Source organism: Cupressus sempervirens, chromosome 9, assembly GCF_028749045.1.
Source record: "Cupressus sempervirens isolate cs-2001-9-10 chromosome 9, ASM2874904v1, whole genome shotgun sequence".
Taxonomy (NCBI): Eukaryota; Viridiplantae; Streptophyta; class Pinopsida; order Cupressales; family Cupressaceae; genus Cupressus; species Cupressus sempervirens.
The window spans coordinates 321,209,596-321,226,383 of record NC_143126.1 but is presented as its reverse complement, the minus strand read 5'-3'; the positions used below and the strand labels follow the sequence as shown (position 1 = coordinate 321,226,383).

General features: G+C 39.2%; 1 protein-coding gene across 2 annotated transcripts in view; it reads right to left on the bottom strand.

The window, feature by feature from the left end:
• The window catches only part of LOC149538660 (paramyosin-like protein), a 263,507-nt gene that overhangs the window by 113,585 nt on the left and 133,134 nt on the right, over window positions 1-16,788 (bottom strand). The window lies entirely within an intron of this gene.

The window sequence follows — 16,788 nt, the reverse complement described above, 5'->3', positions numbered from 1 at the left end:
TGACTTGTGTTTTTGCAGTAGTCAACTATTTTAGAAAGATGATTTAGTTCATCCCATGTCACAAGATGAGTTTGCACATGAGTTAGGTCAGCTAGGATTTGACTCTATTTGGCAATCCTCTAGTCTATCTACTAGCATTGTTTCTGATTGCAACTCATGTTTTGTGGGACATTCTTGGCGATCTTTATGGAAGATTTTGGGATTTTACCTTAACTTCTTCACTGCTTTTCATTCTCAAATGAATGGTCTTTAAGATCCCTGTCTAATTCTGACCTTAGGTTTTCAGTTTTGGATCATATGCATTTTGTCAAACAGTTTGTATGCAATATCTGTTCTGAGCTTTTCCTGAGTTCTTTGTCTGATTTGCTATTGAGCTTTAGTGCTTAATAACATACAGAGCATATAGAATGTAAAAAAAATACATGAAGGATTATAGTAGATAACTCAAAAGACCACTCTTATTACTTCAAATCAGTCAAATTCATACATGGATAATTCTGATAAAATGTTTCAGAGAGTCATATCCCTCAATTATCATATTCTTTGATTGCAACAGTGATTTAAATTGTGTATTTCACATACCCGGATGTTGTGCACAAGGACTGCATACACACTATAATCACCTTATCACTGTTGCTAATAATCTGATATTGTTCGTGGCAGCATTCTGATGTTTTCTAGGTCTGCAACTGTAGACAAAACTAATAGCAATGACGCTGTCCAATTAATTACTCTTCCCAGAAGTCTGTACAAATCTGTTTCATGCGTTTGAGATTGATTTCCAGCCTTGCATCTTCTATCTCTTTCACTTCTGTAGCAGTCTCACCGGGAAATATAGGCATGAGTCCAAGGTCAAGCACAAGTCCACCTTGGAACTGCCTGGATGCCACAAACACGAAGAATGGCAACTTGTATTTAAAGCAATAAGACTCAAATGTGGAAGATATTTGAATGCAGACCTGTGCTTCTGGTATTGAGCAACTCAAACTATAAAAAGTCATGTTTCCTACTCAGATTTCAGACAAAACAAATCAGTCTTCACATGCCCCTGAATCTCACCAGAACACCCATTCCAACTTGCCAAAAATCTGCAGTTAAGCACAGTAGTGAATTTTGAATGAACCCACCTCTCAAGAAGATTGGGTTTCCATCCAATTTTTTGTTCTAAGGGTTTCTGTCCCTAGAACAATCCAGTCACTGATTTCCAGCAATAATGGAGAAATAGCATAAAGATATATTCTCATAACATGGCTTGAAATTTGAGAGCAACTTGTTTATGTTGCCTCTTGAGGCAAAGGATACACATCCACTAAGCAATGTGGGATAAATCATCCTTCCTTTCTAATTCCTCCTTATAAAGTAGCTTCTTGAATAAGCTGGAAAGCTTTATAGATTAAAATGACTTTATATTGGCATTTTATAAATTCACTTAATGAAAAATAACTTAAACGATCTTTAACCCCTTTAATTCATCATATCATAAAGTCATTTAATATAATGAATACCATTAAAGTTAAACTTGACTTGACTTAAATCATAAAACCCATGATAATTGCCATTATCAAGCGATGGGAATAATCCACCCACTTTCCAAATATAGATATGATGCTAACCAACCACCTTGGTGACTTACAATCCATAGTAAGTATGAGCAAAACATTCAAATGGCTTACTGAAAATAGTAAGTGTGAATTAAAGTATCCTGGATCCTGAATGATCTCCAAAAGGCTCACCACAAATAAAATAGGACAATGAGTTGAATAATATTGAAATGAGCACTAAAATTTGGGGGCATCATATGATCAAACTAAAGCTTTGAATAGGACTATTGGGGATTTATTATGTCAAGCCACATTTTGGAGTATTATTGAATTGAGTAAGCCACTAAAAGGGTCGGTCTTCTCCTAGATAGGCTTTCTTCCTATATTTTGTTAAAGAATAGAAATGTTTTATACTTGAGAAAAGTTTGAATCTTAGTAACTCATAAGGAAGTATGTTTGTAAGAGTACAATTAGGCTATCAAATTTTATTAAACTGTCTTTTATTAACACTTTGAAATAGATCAAATGGATTTGTGGAGAAAGGAGACGATGCTTCATAACTATCACTTGAGTTGTAGGGAACTAACAATATCTTGCATATGGGTAACTGTAATAGTGTGTAAGAGAACAAACCTTATTGATGATAAGTAAGTTGTATACAATTTCATTAGGAATATGTGTTGAAAGATGAATTCAATTTTATAGTTGTTCCGAAAATATTGTGTAGTAAGTTAAGGTGTTTCAATTGGATTTACTCGAGACAATTAAGAGAAATAATTAAAATCAAAGACTAGTTGGGATAAGTAGGATATTCTTTCTCCTAAATAATTTATGCTTATTTTGACAAATAATAAATTTCAATGGACTCCTCTTAGCTAATCCTTGAAGTAAAATAGACGAGTGTGTGGCCAAAATCTTGGGATTGTACATCTTGATATTAGAAGCAATGGTTGTGATTGTTTTACCTGGGTAGAAAAGAATTATCTATAACAAGTTGGTTTGTGTTCTCTAAAGGATTGTTTTTCAAAGTATGTGTCTATTATGTTTCAATTTTTTAGAGTAAAAGGTTCACTAATGTACTACAGGACTTTCATTTTAGCTTCTATGAACTAAGGACCCAAAATTTATATATAAGTACTATGTCTCTTATCTTAGTTAAAGAAAAGCTAGAAATTAATTTGCCATCAATAATGGTTGTATAGAAATCTCAATTTATCTCAAAGATATTTAATCTCGTGGGTCATCTAGGGATATCAACTTAAAATTTTATCCTTGTACATTTTCTTAATTGGACCATGAATGTTAGGGAAAAAGGAAGGCTTTTAATAGATCATGTTAATACATAGATTCAAATTTTAGAAATATGAAGAAAGAATTTCTATAAGAAAATAAACTTGACGTAAAAATAATAGTGTTTGATTATAAAAATCTTGATATTTAACACATTGTATTAGGTATGAGAATTATAACGTTGCTTCATAATTATAATAACCTCTTTGCACAAAAATTTCTACGCTAAATCCATAAGAGAAACTATGTCCTATTTTGATAGGAAATTGCTTGAGTTAGTAATAAAAATAAGAAAATGATGACTTTGGGGAGTAAGCCAAATTTTAGGGGATGTTAGCCGACTGGATGGTTCCGGCAGTATTTTGCATTCTGTAGCCGACGGTCCGGCGGTGTTCCTGTAGCCGACGGTCCGGCGGTAAATAGTTTGTAACGGATAGAACAATTGTGGCCGACAGACCCCTTCGGGAAGGTTCGGCAGTAGTATTTATATCTCGTCTGGGATCATTGTAAATCATCATTCATCTACTATTGCGAATATAATTCTGCTATTCTGCTATTATTGTCTGTATGTGTTGACTTCTTTACCTGTACGGTAAACATTTGGCGTCGTTGCCTTATGAATCTGGAAGGTGGGAGGAATGCAGATTAATGCCAAATCAGCTTAACAAGGATCGGAATAAGGTGAAGGGAAAAGATGGAATCCGTACTGCGCAAGAGAATTTAATTTTGGCACAGCAAGCCGAACGCCGACGGAGATTCCAAAAGATTGCCGACGGATACCGAAGTGCGGAGGAATTGTTGGAGGAGACTCGGCAACGGGTGGAATTGGTGGAAGAAGCACAGGAGGAGTTCTTGAATTTGTGTTCGCCGAGGGAAGAAAATTCAGACGAGAGAGCATCAACTCGCATGGCTCGCGGTGCCGACGGAGCACGAGCGTGGAGTGACCTCTTTGTCCAGGATAGACTTCCATGGGAAACAATTTCGGAGGATCCTCCGTCTTCACCAAGGGTTGCAGCTGTCGACACCTCCGGTGTGGGAGTGCAAACTGTCGGTGTGGGAGTACAGACTGTCGGTGTGGGAGTGCTGACCACTGTAGGAATGCAGACCTCCAGAGTTATGGCGGGACCCAAAGAAAAATTACCGAAATTTGAAGGCGATGGTACAGCCGACCCCCTCCGACATTGTAAGACATGTGAGACGATCTGGCGGGCAAATGGAATCACAGATGCCGACGAATGGGCCAGGCAATTTTCGGCAACCCTACGGGGTGTCGCAATTGATTGGTTTTCGGATATGGATCCGCAGAAGCTGGATACATGGGATAACATTAAAAAGGAGTTCTTGGCGGAATTTAAACTCTTACGGGATGATAATGAAATTGTAGCGGAAATTTTCAATACCAAGCAAGGGAAGCACGAAACTGTCCGCGTCTATGCCAGGAGATTAAAAGACTTAGTAAACAAAATGGAAAGCAAGCCAGCGGACGGATTGCAGAAAAGGTGGTTTGTGGACGGCCTACGCTCGAAACTACGGAGGAAAATGAAAATTGTGCCACCGTCATCATATGCCGATGCTTACAATAGAGCCCTCGACCTTGAAAGTGCACAGAAGACAAAGAAGAAGAAAACCAGCTCCTCTGACTCTGATGATGATGAATCCGCTCAGGATGATAGCAGCGATGACGAAGGTAGTAACAAAAAGGTTTGTGCCTTACAAAAGGATATGGTTCGAATGATGAAGGAATTTAAAAATATGCAAAAAGAGCCCAAAGGTAATGAATTGTGGTGCACGGAATGTAAGACCAACGGTCATACTAAAGGATCGTGTCCGAAGAACCAATTCTGTGACATCTGTCAGATCATGGGCCATTTGACAAAGGATTGTCCCTTTAACATGAAGACAAGAGGATCTTCGCAGGTGTTTCTCACACAGGAGGCTTCCCCGTCGGGTAGTAGCGGAAACACGAATACTGCCGGTGCTACATCCGGAGGATACAGGAATAATAACAGAGGGCAAAATAATAACAATAATAACAATAATAATGGGAGCCGAAGTCGAACTCAGTATGATGCAAACGGACGGCCGATCGTTCAATGCCGAGCGTGTAATTTGTGGGGTCATTTTGCGTGGGATTGTACAGCGGCAAACACACCGAAATTATTATGCAGATGGTGCGGACCCGGCGATCACGAAGATGCCAAGTGTCCAAAGGCTGGAGTAAACTTGATCACTGTTGGCACAGATGTAGAGGAGGTTCTGGCAATTACACGGAGGCAAGTGGAGGAAAAGAGAAAAGTGGGGGAAGCACAGGCGGACATTGCAAAGGCATCGTCGGCGGGGACATCTCAGTTGAAGGATATCACCGGCACCTTGGCAAGGAACTTTGCAGAACAAAACATTGTACGACAGATCTTACAAACGGAGATACCGGTCAAGATAAGTGACCTCCTTCTCACAATGCCCCAGATACGGACGGCCATTCTGAATCATACACCGTTTCCGAAAGCAACGGAGGACATAGGAAGGGACAGTAGGGAAGCGACGGCAACAGACCCAATGCTGTTGGCACTCACCTCCGGACGGCATCCAGCGGTCGTCGAGATGGGGATTTTGGGAAATGTTTTGACAGAGACAATTGTTGACGGAGGGTCCGGCGTGAATGTCTTGCCGGAGGATACTTGGAAGACGTTGGGAAAGCCGACGCTGTGGGCACCTACATTTCAGTTGCTCACGGCAGACCAACATGGAATCAAACCGTTGGGAATTCTGAAAGCGCAACCGGTAACAATTGGTACGCAACCATTTTTATTGGATTTTGTGGTCATTCCATTAAAAAGAAAAGGCTATGATGCTATTCTGGGACGGGATTGGTTGGTGCAAGCAAAAGTACAACATGATTGGAAATGCAATACCCTATCAATGGAGCGCGGAGGCAAAAGATTCATAATTGACCTGCATACGCAAATGGTTGGCGAGGAGGCAGCATTGTCAAATTCTGACAGTGAAGGCGAAAGTGATGACGAAGGACAGAGGAGAATGGAACCGGATGAAGGAGTATTGAGACTTGACGGAGGATCGAATAACGACGACCTGGACTCGGTTAATGGCCTTTACCATTGGCAGATAGAAGACTACGAACTCTTTCCGAGTTGCAATATGCTAAGGGTCGACGAAGATGAGAAAAAGGAGGAAAATGAATGTCCGGAGGAATGCAGGGAAGTGGAAGAAGGAAAAGTTGCCATGGCTGAAGCTGAGGGGAAGCACCTACAGTTTGAACACAGAAAAACGAAAGATCCCACTGTTCGGTACATGGTGAATAGACCGCGCGGAAAGAAAAGGTTACACCGCAACATAAAATTAGGGGAAGGGCACCGACAGCAAGGAAATAATCTAGTTGCGCGACGACCGCAGGCACAGTGGGCGACGGGGGTGGCACAGAACAAACGTAAGGCGTACAACGGTCGGAATGAAATCAAAGTGGAAAAGTTTAAGGCTAGCTGGGTTGGACCATATCAGATTCGGAAGGTCGGCAACAATGGAGCGATCAGATTATCAACTTTGGACGGGCAGAAGGTACCTCTGCAGTCAACGGATCCAAACTCAAAATATATGGTGCCAGGAAGACTCTGTCGTTGTCACAGAAGGAGACTCCCTCGTCGTTGCCGAATGGCGACGGTCCGAGGTAAACTTTGAGGTGCTTTGTATTTTTCTTGTTCAAAAAAAAAAAAAAAAACAAAAAATTTGAAAAAAAAAAACCGCCAACAGAAAGGCCCCGCGGGCATCAGCTGTCCGCGGCCAGCGAAAAAGGCCCGTGGACAGTCTGTCCGCGGGTTAATAAAGCCCCGCGGGCAGCCTGTCCGCGGGCTCTATAGAAAACATAAGCCTTTGCCAAAAACCCCGCGGGCAACTAACGGTCCGCGGGAGAAGAAGATAAGCCCCGCGGGAGAAGAAGGTAACGCCCCACGGGCTCTAAAAAATTTCGTCTCCGACACTGGCCGCGGGTAAGAAAGGAAAGGTTGCGGGCGGGAAGGAGATTAGCCGCGGGTAAAGAAAGAAAGGCCGCGGGCGGAAAAGAGATTAGCCGCGGGTGATCTTCATGATATTGGGCTCCGTTTTTGTTCCCGATTCTGCCATGGCGAAGTTCTTGAAAACGCACGATTTCGTTCTTGCAAGCAGGCCTGTTTTGCTGTTGGAAAATACGTTGGATATAACAACAAGGATCTAATATTTGCAGCCTACGGGACTTACTGGAGACACATGAGGAAGCTGTGTGTGGTAGAATTGCTGAATAAACCATTTTTTTTTTTTTTTTTGCATGGAGTCAGCGGGCAAGCGGAAGCCGTGGAAGAGTCTGTTGGCAGCTAGCATGGAGAAAAATTTCTGTGTGCAGAGGGATTTGTGGTGTATTGTCGAGGAAGCAGTTACTTATAAAAAAAAAAAAAAAAAAAACGACAACAGATTCAAGTTGTTTAGAATGAGTTACAGATGATGCCAAAGGAAAGGGGAAGCAGCAGTGGTTACTAGAAAGAGTGCAGAATCGGCAGATAATGACAGAAATGGTGTGTTCCGTGCATTTTTGTGTAGGTTTCGAAGTGCTAATTTGGTCTTGGCGGGGGCGCTGCCCCTCGACCCCGCCGGGGGCGTTGCCCCCTGGACCCCCAGTCGTGGGAGTCTGACCAGTTGAGAAGAGTTGAAGTTGCTACAAGCATGGACTTTCTGTGTACCAGAGGCAGTGGGAGCAGGTGTTGGTTGTAAGGCTGTCTTAGTAGATGCGTAGAGAGCTCGGGAGGAGCTGATCATCCAGTTGGAGGCAGTGCGGCGACACTTGGCGTAAGGTACCGAGGAATTGAAAACAGAGAAAGCAGCACAGGTGGCTATCAAGGTCAGCTTGAGAAGACAGTATTGTGTTAGCAGAGGCTACAAATGTAACGGGATGAATGTGGAAGTGATGTGACAGAAGCAGATTTCTCTTGTTGTAGTCACTCTGTTAATGTATTTTGTTAGTTAATTTGTCTCAGATATTTTGTCAGTCGTCAGGAGACGACTTTTCTTTTTGGGGGGGATGGTGTTAGCCGACTGGATGGTTCCGGCAGTATTTTGCATTCTGTAGCCGACGGTCCGGCGGTGTTCCTGTAGCCGACGGTCCGGCGATGTTCCTGTAGCCGACGGTCCGGCGGTGTTTCTGTAGCCGACGGTCCGGCGGTAAATAGTTTGTAACGGATAGAACAATTGTGGCCGACAGACCCCTTCGAGAAGGTTCGGCAGTAGTATTTATATCTCGTCTGGGATCATTGTAAATCATCATTCATCTACTATTGCGAATATAATTCTGCTATTCTGCTATTATTGTCTGTATGTGTTGACTTCTTTACCTGTACGGTAAACAGGGGAGAGGGATGTAATGCCCCTCTAACCCTGACATATAATTTGAGGAGTTGTAATTAGTACACTAGTATTATTTGAAGGCATGTTTTCATCTAATTGTTGTGTCCTAACTGTTATGTTCTATGATTTAGCTTGACAATGATATAAGCTTATAGGACTAAGTGGCGTTTTATAGAACAAACTAATGGGAACTTGTAGGGACTTAGTATAAAATTAAACAATGGAATTTAAAATTAGTCACATAATTTGGCAACTTAAGATCTAGTCCTTTCAGGTTCCCCAACAGGGCATGACATACTATCATAGTTTTCCTGCCAAAGGAATTTGAGCCTAATTCATATCAAGCATGCTAATAATCAGGTTGTTCACTCACCTACAAGTCACTCACCTTTTGAGACATGTCTTGGGCCTTTCCATCTATAAGATTTGCCATTATCTTGGCTTCTCTTGCAATTGTGCATGTTTAGGAGCAGAATAAGACTCGCACCATTTAGCATTTAATTATTCTTTAGTCCAAAGTAATTCAGATTCTTTAAAAGACTCCAGAAAAACAAAAAAGTCTTATGGAACATCATTGTATCCTCATCATTTTCAAGTTGCGGACAAGCCCCTTTTCTATGGGGCTTATACTATACTTTAGAAGATGTCCAACAATGCTTTGGACTTGATTCTTGGCATAATTGAGCACCCACAATACTATCAATTTTGATCTTCAAGAAATAACATAAATCAACATGAAACATTGAAGTTCCTATCTGATGAAGCCCGAAATTCTAGGCTCCATTTGTGCAAGATTTGAAATTTGAATGTAACATTAATGGCATAAATAAAATAGAGACCGTGAAATGTCAGCATGCTGAAGGTGCTTATTTGAAAACAAAAGCTAGCAATCATTGAACTGATCATCACGGGGTATAAGCATTCTGTAGTATTTTTCAAAAGTAGTGCACCATGATGCTGTTGGCCATGTTTGAAATCCAATGTACCAGAAACAATGGGAATCATGCACTCCTATCTGCAATACACTTGCTACTGTCAGATATAACTAAGTGACTAATGTGAGTCATCCTATGCAGATATACAGAAGTTTGATGATCAGAATAAGCACATGAAGAACACCAGCATCTCAGCCCGTGGCATTGTGTCAAGTATATGATATTATTTGGCAGAATTATCAAATTCTTCAGTCACAGAATTATCATGTTAGGTTTGGAGAGAAACACGGACCCTGTTCCGGGAGTGTCCTGAAGCAGATCTAATGAAGTTTCTTTTTACAGATATGAGGGTCCACGCTAGTAAGAACTTATATGGGCTTGATGGCAACTTCACAGCACCGAGCGTTTGTTGAAACCAAAAAGAGAAATGGTGGCATGTGTTGGCATGTATATTCGCATGTACTCAATGGTCGCAGTTAATAGATGAAGAAAGCCGGCAGTTATAATTCTATTTGAGATATCTGATGATAGAAGAAAACTATTCTGGGAGGAAGCACTGGAAATTTTTTAACAAACTTAAATCTTGTTCGATACTAATTTATTTTTTATTTTTGGTTGTAGGTGTGGAGAGGAATGGATCTGTGCGTATGAAAATCCTAATATGCTTGATAATGGAAACTTTTGTACCTGTATCTCGTAAGAGTGAGGAACGATTTAAAACATTTTATCCATGGATTCTGACGGCAGTAAATAGACTCAGTGGTAGAAACCTTGTGATATAATCGAGTTTGGCATGCGAAAAGATTGCATATGACTGAAGTATCACCGTGGTAAAGAGCGCATGCATGAGGAAGACTTTTCAGAGTTTTGTGGCATAATTCCAGCCCTGCCAGATGCGGTCATTGAAATTATTCAACATATTTGGAGATATTCACTAGAGCAGAGCAGATGCATTTGATTCGTTGCAGAAGCGTCCATGAAAAATGAATAGTTCGGGAGGATGTTTCTCAGCATTGGCATTATTCTTTCTTTATGTTTCTTCATAATCCAATCTATAACCGGTTGTTGAACAAAGTCTATGTTTTGTATAACTACTCAACAATGTTAGAAGGAAGTTACTTATTAGTTTTTTGTTATGAAGTGGTGCATTGTTTCAGAAAGAACATAGCACCTGTTCATTGTTTATAAATATGTAATGTAAAATCAAACAAAACCACCGTTCATTATCTCTTAAAAAACACTCTGCAATTCCTGGAACTTACATATTTAAATTCCTTCCTTGAAAAGATTCAAGTTGAACTAAGCACTTGGATAGCGAACTATTGGGCATTTAATTTCAATATTGTGTGAAAATTGTGTTGAATGGAGCATCAGCGTTTGAATGTCTTCAATATGATTTTTCCTGCAGTATAATCAGTAAGATTTTTATTTGCTTTAGAGTTAAATTACTATATAGTTCGTCCTTTGTGATCATTTTTATTTTCTATTAATAATTTGTTATTAGGATAAGTGGATCAAATTGTTCGTTGCTACTTAAGCCTGACAAATACAAATATTGTGAAATATTGTGATTGTTTCTTTATTTGTATCTATTTTGTCCCTATAAGGGTTAAAACAACATAGACTGGTTCAGATATGCATGAATACGAAGTGATTTGACGCATCCTGATAATTGAATTGTTTATAGATTTAATATACATAATATCATAGAGTTGTATGTGAAAACATATAGTTTTGACTCTATCGCCCTTTTAAATTTCAGCACTGATCATTAACTCGCTCATAATTCTAAATCTATATGCTAGCAATATTCTAATCTTTTTCTTTTAAGGGTGATATCTATTTGTTTTAGTAATTCACTTTTAATCTTATTTCAGCATTCACAAGTTTATTTAAGGAATCGTATTTTCAAAGATTATTACTCACTATTAGAAATCCAAAAGTTTCCCTAAACTCTTGCCATTTTGGGAGACTATCTTTGCATTGATTCTATTTGCTATAAATGTCTTGGATCCAAGTTTGTTGTCCAGGATCAAGCACACCGGCCTTGGTTTTGCAAAGCCAAAAGCGCAGAGGATCTAGATCAAATTGATTGATCCTGCCAAGTTGGCCACAACCGATTAAATATCCCAACATCGAGTAGACAAGGCTCGTAGGATTCTAATCTACGGATTTGGGCACCAACACTATCATCGATCCTACTGATCTTATTCCTAGTTTTTGACTTCATTGGATTCTAATTGACTTTTTGACACAAAAACTAATTAGACAAGTTTCCATCACTTCCTTGTTGCCAAGCAAGTGCAACATTTGTATCAGGTCCGTTGGATTTCTCATCATCAGTTGTCTCAAGATTGTCCTTCTCTTTTATGAGCATTATCGTCCAATGACACTATTGTTTGAAGGAATAATGAGAATTCATAGGTTAAAGGCCACATGATTTAAATTTTTATTTGATTAATTTCTAACCTATGTAAAAGGTTAAATGATAACAGTCAAAGACTACCTCCTAGTATGGCGCTAGATTTTATATATTAGGACAAACTATCTTTGAGAGATTGTAATGTCCCTAATTTAGCAGTTTCCAATGCTTGGCAATGTCAATTCATTATCGTGACCCTTGTGAGCTAACAGTGTGTTATGAGGATCATAGTTGAAGGACTTGCTTTTTATAGAAGTCAATTTTGGCCCAGCTACTATTTTTAGTAGTGTAATTGAAGCACCGGGTGATTGGCTTTGTAATGTTCTCTACTTGATTTGATAAGATAATATATAATTGGACTGGCAGAAATTTTGTCACATAGTTGTCTTGCAAACAAAGAGCTTAAGCAAAGCCACTATGGTCATACCACTGCAACACTCTCCTTATGCTTCAATACAAAAATGGTTTCATTAATCAAGCATTTTAACAAAGAGTTGATATGCACCCGGCTGCTATAAGCTAAAGGCAATACTATCGTACAAATTTAACTGGTATTTCACAACATATAATGGCCGCTCAACAATGGATTTCAGTTTTATCGAAACTCATTTTTACTGTTGCAAATGAATACAACGATTGAAATACAAACGAGCTAAGGAATACTATCAAACATTATAGATATGCTAAAAAGGAACGACTAAATGTTATGAGGTTGCAAATGCATACGTGCCTACTGATAGAAGACACGATTACATTCAGACTTAGTTCTCAATGGAGGCTGCCGACAGTTGGAGAAGAGTTGGCCTGGAAGTTGCCATGAAAGACCACTACTATCCCTTTGAACTTTCCTACTACCACCATCAATTCATATAAACATTCCTGTTACTTTCTACTGCCCGTTACCTCTACTCTAATGGAGTTCCGTATTGTGTAATTGTTATGGGACGTGAGTATGATGCCACTGCTGCTCCCGGTCTCCACGTCAATCTCTGCTATGAATAATACTAGGGAAAAAAAACAACTGTGATAGAATAACCTATGAGAATGGATAGCTAAGTTCACGCCAAGTTTACCTTGTTTCCTCTACGAACTAATCATTCTCTTGTCCGCCAAGAGCTCACGTCTACTGCTGCTATGACCTATACATACTATCACAGTTGCTCTCTTCAATAACCAATTTCCTTATTCCTGCTTAGTAACTCCAATCTTTACTTCAACTACAGAATGTATCTATCCGAACACTTAATCCAGAATGAAGTGTGAGTCACTGAGTTTGCATCCAGTCTCACTCTTTTCTCAAGGGGTTTCATCCTCGAGGAAAAGCCAAGTCAAAATAAAGCAACCTTTTGGAATTTTGAATAACATAATATCTCATGGTGTTAATCCCAATGTAGCTCCACACTTTTATAACCTCGATATGAGGGAAGACACAAACAACTAGGCAATGTGGGATTAAAATCCAATTTCATCTTTTAGTCACTTAAGTAACTTTATAACTTTATAACATTAAAATATTTAAATAAATCACTTAAGTCAGTTGAACTTTAATCTCTTCAAATACTTGTCTGATTGCCATGCCGTCTGAAATAGGAATCTCTCCTCATAATTCCCCATGTGACCAAATATACTTTCTAAAAATAGAAAGTGTTCATCTCTATTATCCCTGACTTACTATACATAGTAAGTATGGTAGATGGAGTTCAAATGACATCGAACAAAGGCCAAATCCATAAATCGCTGAATGTTGGAGATGAATCAATCCTTCAGAAGGCCCTCAAACCATCCTCATTAACCTACGAGGATCCAATATTAGGCTAATCCCTGAAATTCTGATGCTAGCAACCAATGGGGACATTACCAGCTTCTTCAATGATTGATTGGGTAAATTAATGGAGTACATATTGTGAGTTATTTATTAAACCTATCTCAATTAATAACTTTATTATTACATTATTCTAATTTGAAAGTGTATGTATGAAGCCTCTTTAATGAAGAGTGTGTGGAAGAAGATACATTTCATTTTATTATTATAAAGAGGCCTTTTCTTGGGAATAGATTCATTCCTATTGCCTTCGTTTTTTTATGAAATTGGAGTTTTCTTGAAGGATTTCAACCAAAGTAACAAGAATTAGAATCGGAATCGGAACCGGCAAGGCCAAATCAAATCGCGAATTGGCCATGAATCAGAATCAAATCGGCCACGAATCAGCAAATTAAAAAAACCCTTGAGACTTAGTAACTTATTTCATAAACCGTTTATTGCTGACTCGATCCACCGATTCACAAAAAATCATTTGGCTTGAATCGAATTGTGTGAATCACCACGATTCTCCTTACTATGGCTTCAACATTGGGGTTTGAGAGGACTAATTCCTTCATCCTTTTGCACTTTGAACTACTAAAAGATATAGTGAATTGTGCTCTGATTCTGAAGACTATTTCTGCATTATTGGTTTGTCAATTTGGTGCTCAAGTATACCAGATTGTTCATATTATCTGCTACTAATCACTACTGGTTGGGACGCCGTTGTCTTGCCTTCATTTCTGTCTAAAATTACTGTTTCTTTGAAGGTAATTGTAAGCTGCAATTAGGCGTTACAATCTGCAAGAGGATATTTTCCTCGGATGGCCAGTTTTGAGAAGTATTGTGGCATTTGGGAGGAGCAGCAATTTCCCTAACAGAGCTGCATTTGGGTTTCTTACAGCAGCAACATTGCATCTGCTGGCAACGTCTATACCATTGGCTGCCATATTTGGAGTTGACATGGGAATTTCTAAGGTTCTACTAAAATAAATATCCAACGCCTTGAAACATCCAAGTTCCATAAATTCATTTCTTGTCTTGAGTATTAATTGTAATAATTGCCTCCATTTAAATTGCAAATGAAATTCTAAGTTGGCAACCACTATCAATTGTTTCATTTCATGTTATTTGTATGGGCATTTATATATATTCCGAAAACACAAAAAAACTTATCTATTCAAGAAACCACAAAAAAAAAAGTAAAAACTTTCAAAAAACAAAAACATTCTCTAGCATTGATACAATGAGATCCAGGATGGCCCTTACAGAGATCAACCATGTGTCACACTAAAAAGACGAGAAACCCATAGATAGGGTAGCCATTGCCCATTATCATGACCTGTCTGACTATTTTCCCATACTCCAATACCTAATCAAGCAACTTAATCTCTACAATATAACTTAGTCATTTTATACCAATTACACCAAAACTTGTTTCAAATGCAAAGTCTTGGTAACCTATGGTAGTCAGTGAAAATAATTTTGTTGTGATAGACAATGAAAAGCATTTTGTAGAGGCAATCTTATTGAAACATTAAGAGTGTTCATTCCAACTACTACATAATAATTGGATTGAGCATGATGTTTTCATTTGTTGCTAGGCTTTCAGTCTCCCCCTTTTAAGCTTATAGCTTGGTGCTAAATCATTACAAATGAGTCCACGTCCAAGTCTAAATAGCCATTAGGAGGCTTACCTATGCGGGAATTGAGCAAATTAAATGCATATCAATGAGCTAGGTGATATAGGTTTGGGAGGGTAAGTATTGGGTGTTTTCCCAAATGAGAAGAAAATCACCTTCTTTTGAAACTCCAATTTGTGCTTAATATGCTCATTTTAAGTCAAATTGCATATGAAGGGAAGATCAGATGGAAATTCAAAGTCCAAGTGATCACGTACCTGATTGCACCTGAACTAGACGAAGTTTGTGCTTTCTGGAACCAGAGACAAGCTTGCTCAGGGGAAGGAATAGTGAAAATTGCTCACTATTGGTCATTTTTGGAAAACCTCCATTTTAGGTACACGGCAAAGTAAAAACTGCCTTTATCCAAAGAAGAGTCTTATTGCTTAAAAGCCGATTAGATCCTATGGATCCTGCATCCCTACTAAATCAAGTTGCGCGAAGGATAAAGGTCTCCAATCTATGGGAACTCCAGATTTAACTAAGTGTTGAAAAGAGGAACCTGATCGCAGAACTCAGAGTCATAATCTGAGTCGTTCATCTAATGTTGAAGGAGCATGGATCAAGGGTCGATATTCAATTCCAGAAACTGCCTTCTCTCTGTGCACCAAGGCCATCATGGAGCCGTGGTCTAGTTTTACGAAATTAGTATTTGCAAGAATTTTGAGATGTCTGAAGTGAAGGAAATCTCTTCCCTGAGGTATTTGCAAGTAAATTCAGTAAAGTATTAGCTATTACGGAAAATCACCTCCATCACTCTGCGAGCTTCGACAGCGTAGCGTGTTAGGCACTTTACCCAAATGGATGAATCTGGCCAAAAAGGCAAGCTTTCTATGCTGGATTTGCATTCTGGGACTAATAAAGAACATTGTCAACATGAAGAACTAGTTTGTGGAGTGTTCCTTGATGAAGTAAGAAGCTTCTCAGAGTTTTCCTGTTCTGAGTATGTCATGATCTACTCGCGGAGCCGCTAACCCCATTTTTCGAAATGGTGGAATATGATGAATTCTTGAAGTATGTTGTGTTGATTTCACCCTAGGAGGTAATTGTGAAAATATTAAGCAATGATGAATCATTCTTAGAGCATTTTGAAGGTAATCCCTATCACTATGCGATAGCCATTGCAGAGCTACGATCATCATTTTCTAAAATGGGAACTTGGTGAACTTATCAAGGGATATAGCTAAAGTTTTCATACCCTCAAGATGCCAAGAGAAGGCATGCACCATAAGAGCATTCAGATATGCAAGTTGGCAAGAGAAGTAGTGTTGTCGGAATTTCATCTCTGTAGCTTCATTAATGTACCTCGAGAGAAGCTTTTCCAAAATCGAAGGTATGGCTATTTTTGAAGCTTTATATGTTGAATTTTTCATTCTAGAGATGCTAAGAGCAAGAACGAACTATCTTTTGAAGCCTCCAAGGTAGAGGAAGGCATATTGGATTTTGGCCATTTTAGGTACGCTCGCGGACTTGCAACACCAGTCTTCCAAGAAAGCATAGCAGATGAACTAGTAAGGTTATGGAAATCATGTTTTCAATCCGTCGGCACATCTAAAGTCAATTCCAAGCCCTAGATACTTTCAGAAGGGAGGAATTCATGTGAAATGAAGCTATCGGAAATGTGCGGTTTTAACTACGCACCCAACAAAAGAGCACTTGATGAGGCACCTCTCCAATAAGGCAAAGAAGATAGATGAAAGGCTTGTTTGCAAGATAGAACGTTCGTTGGAGA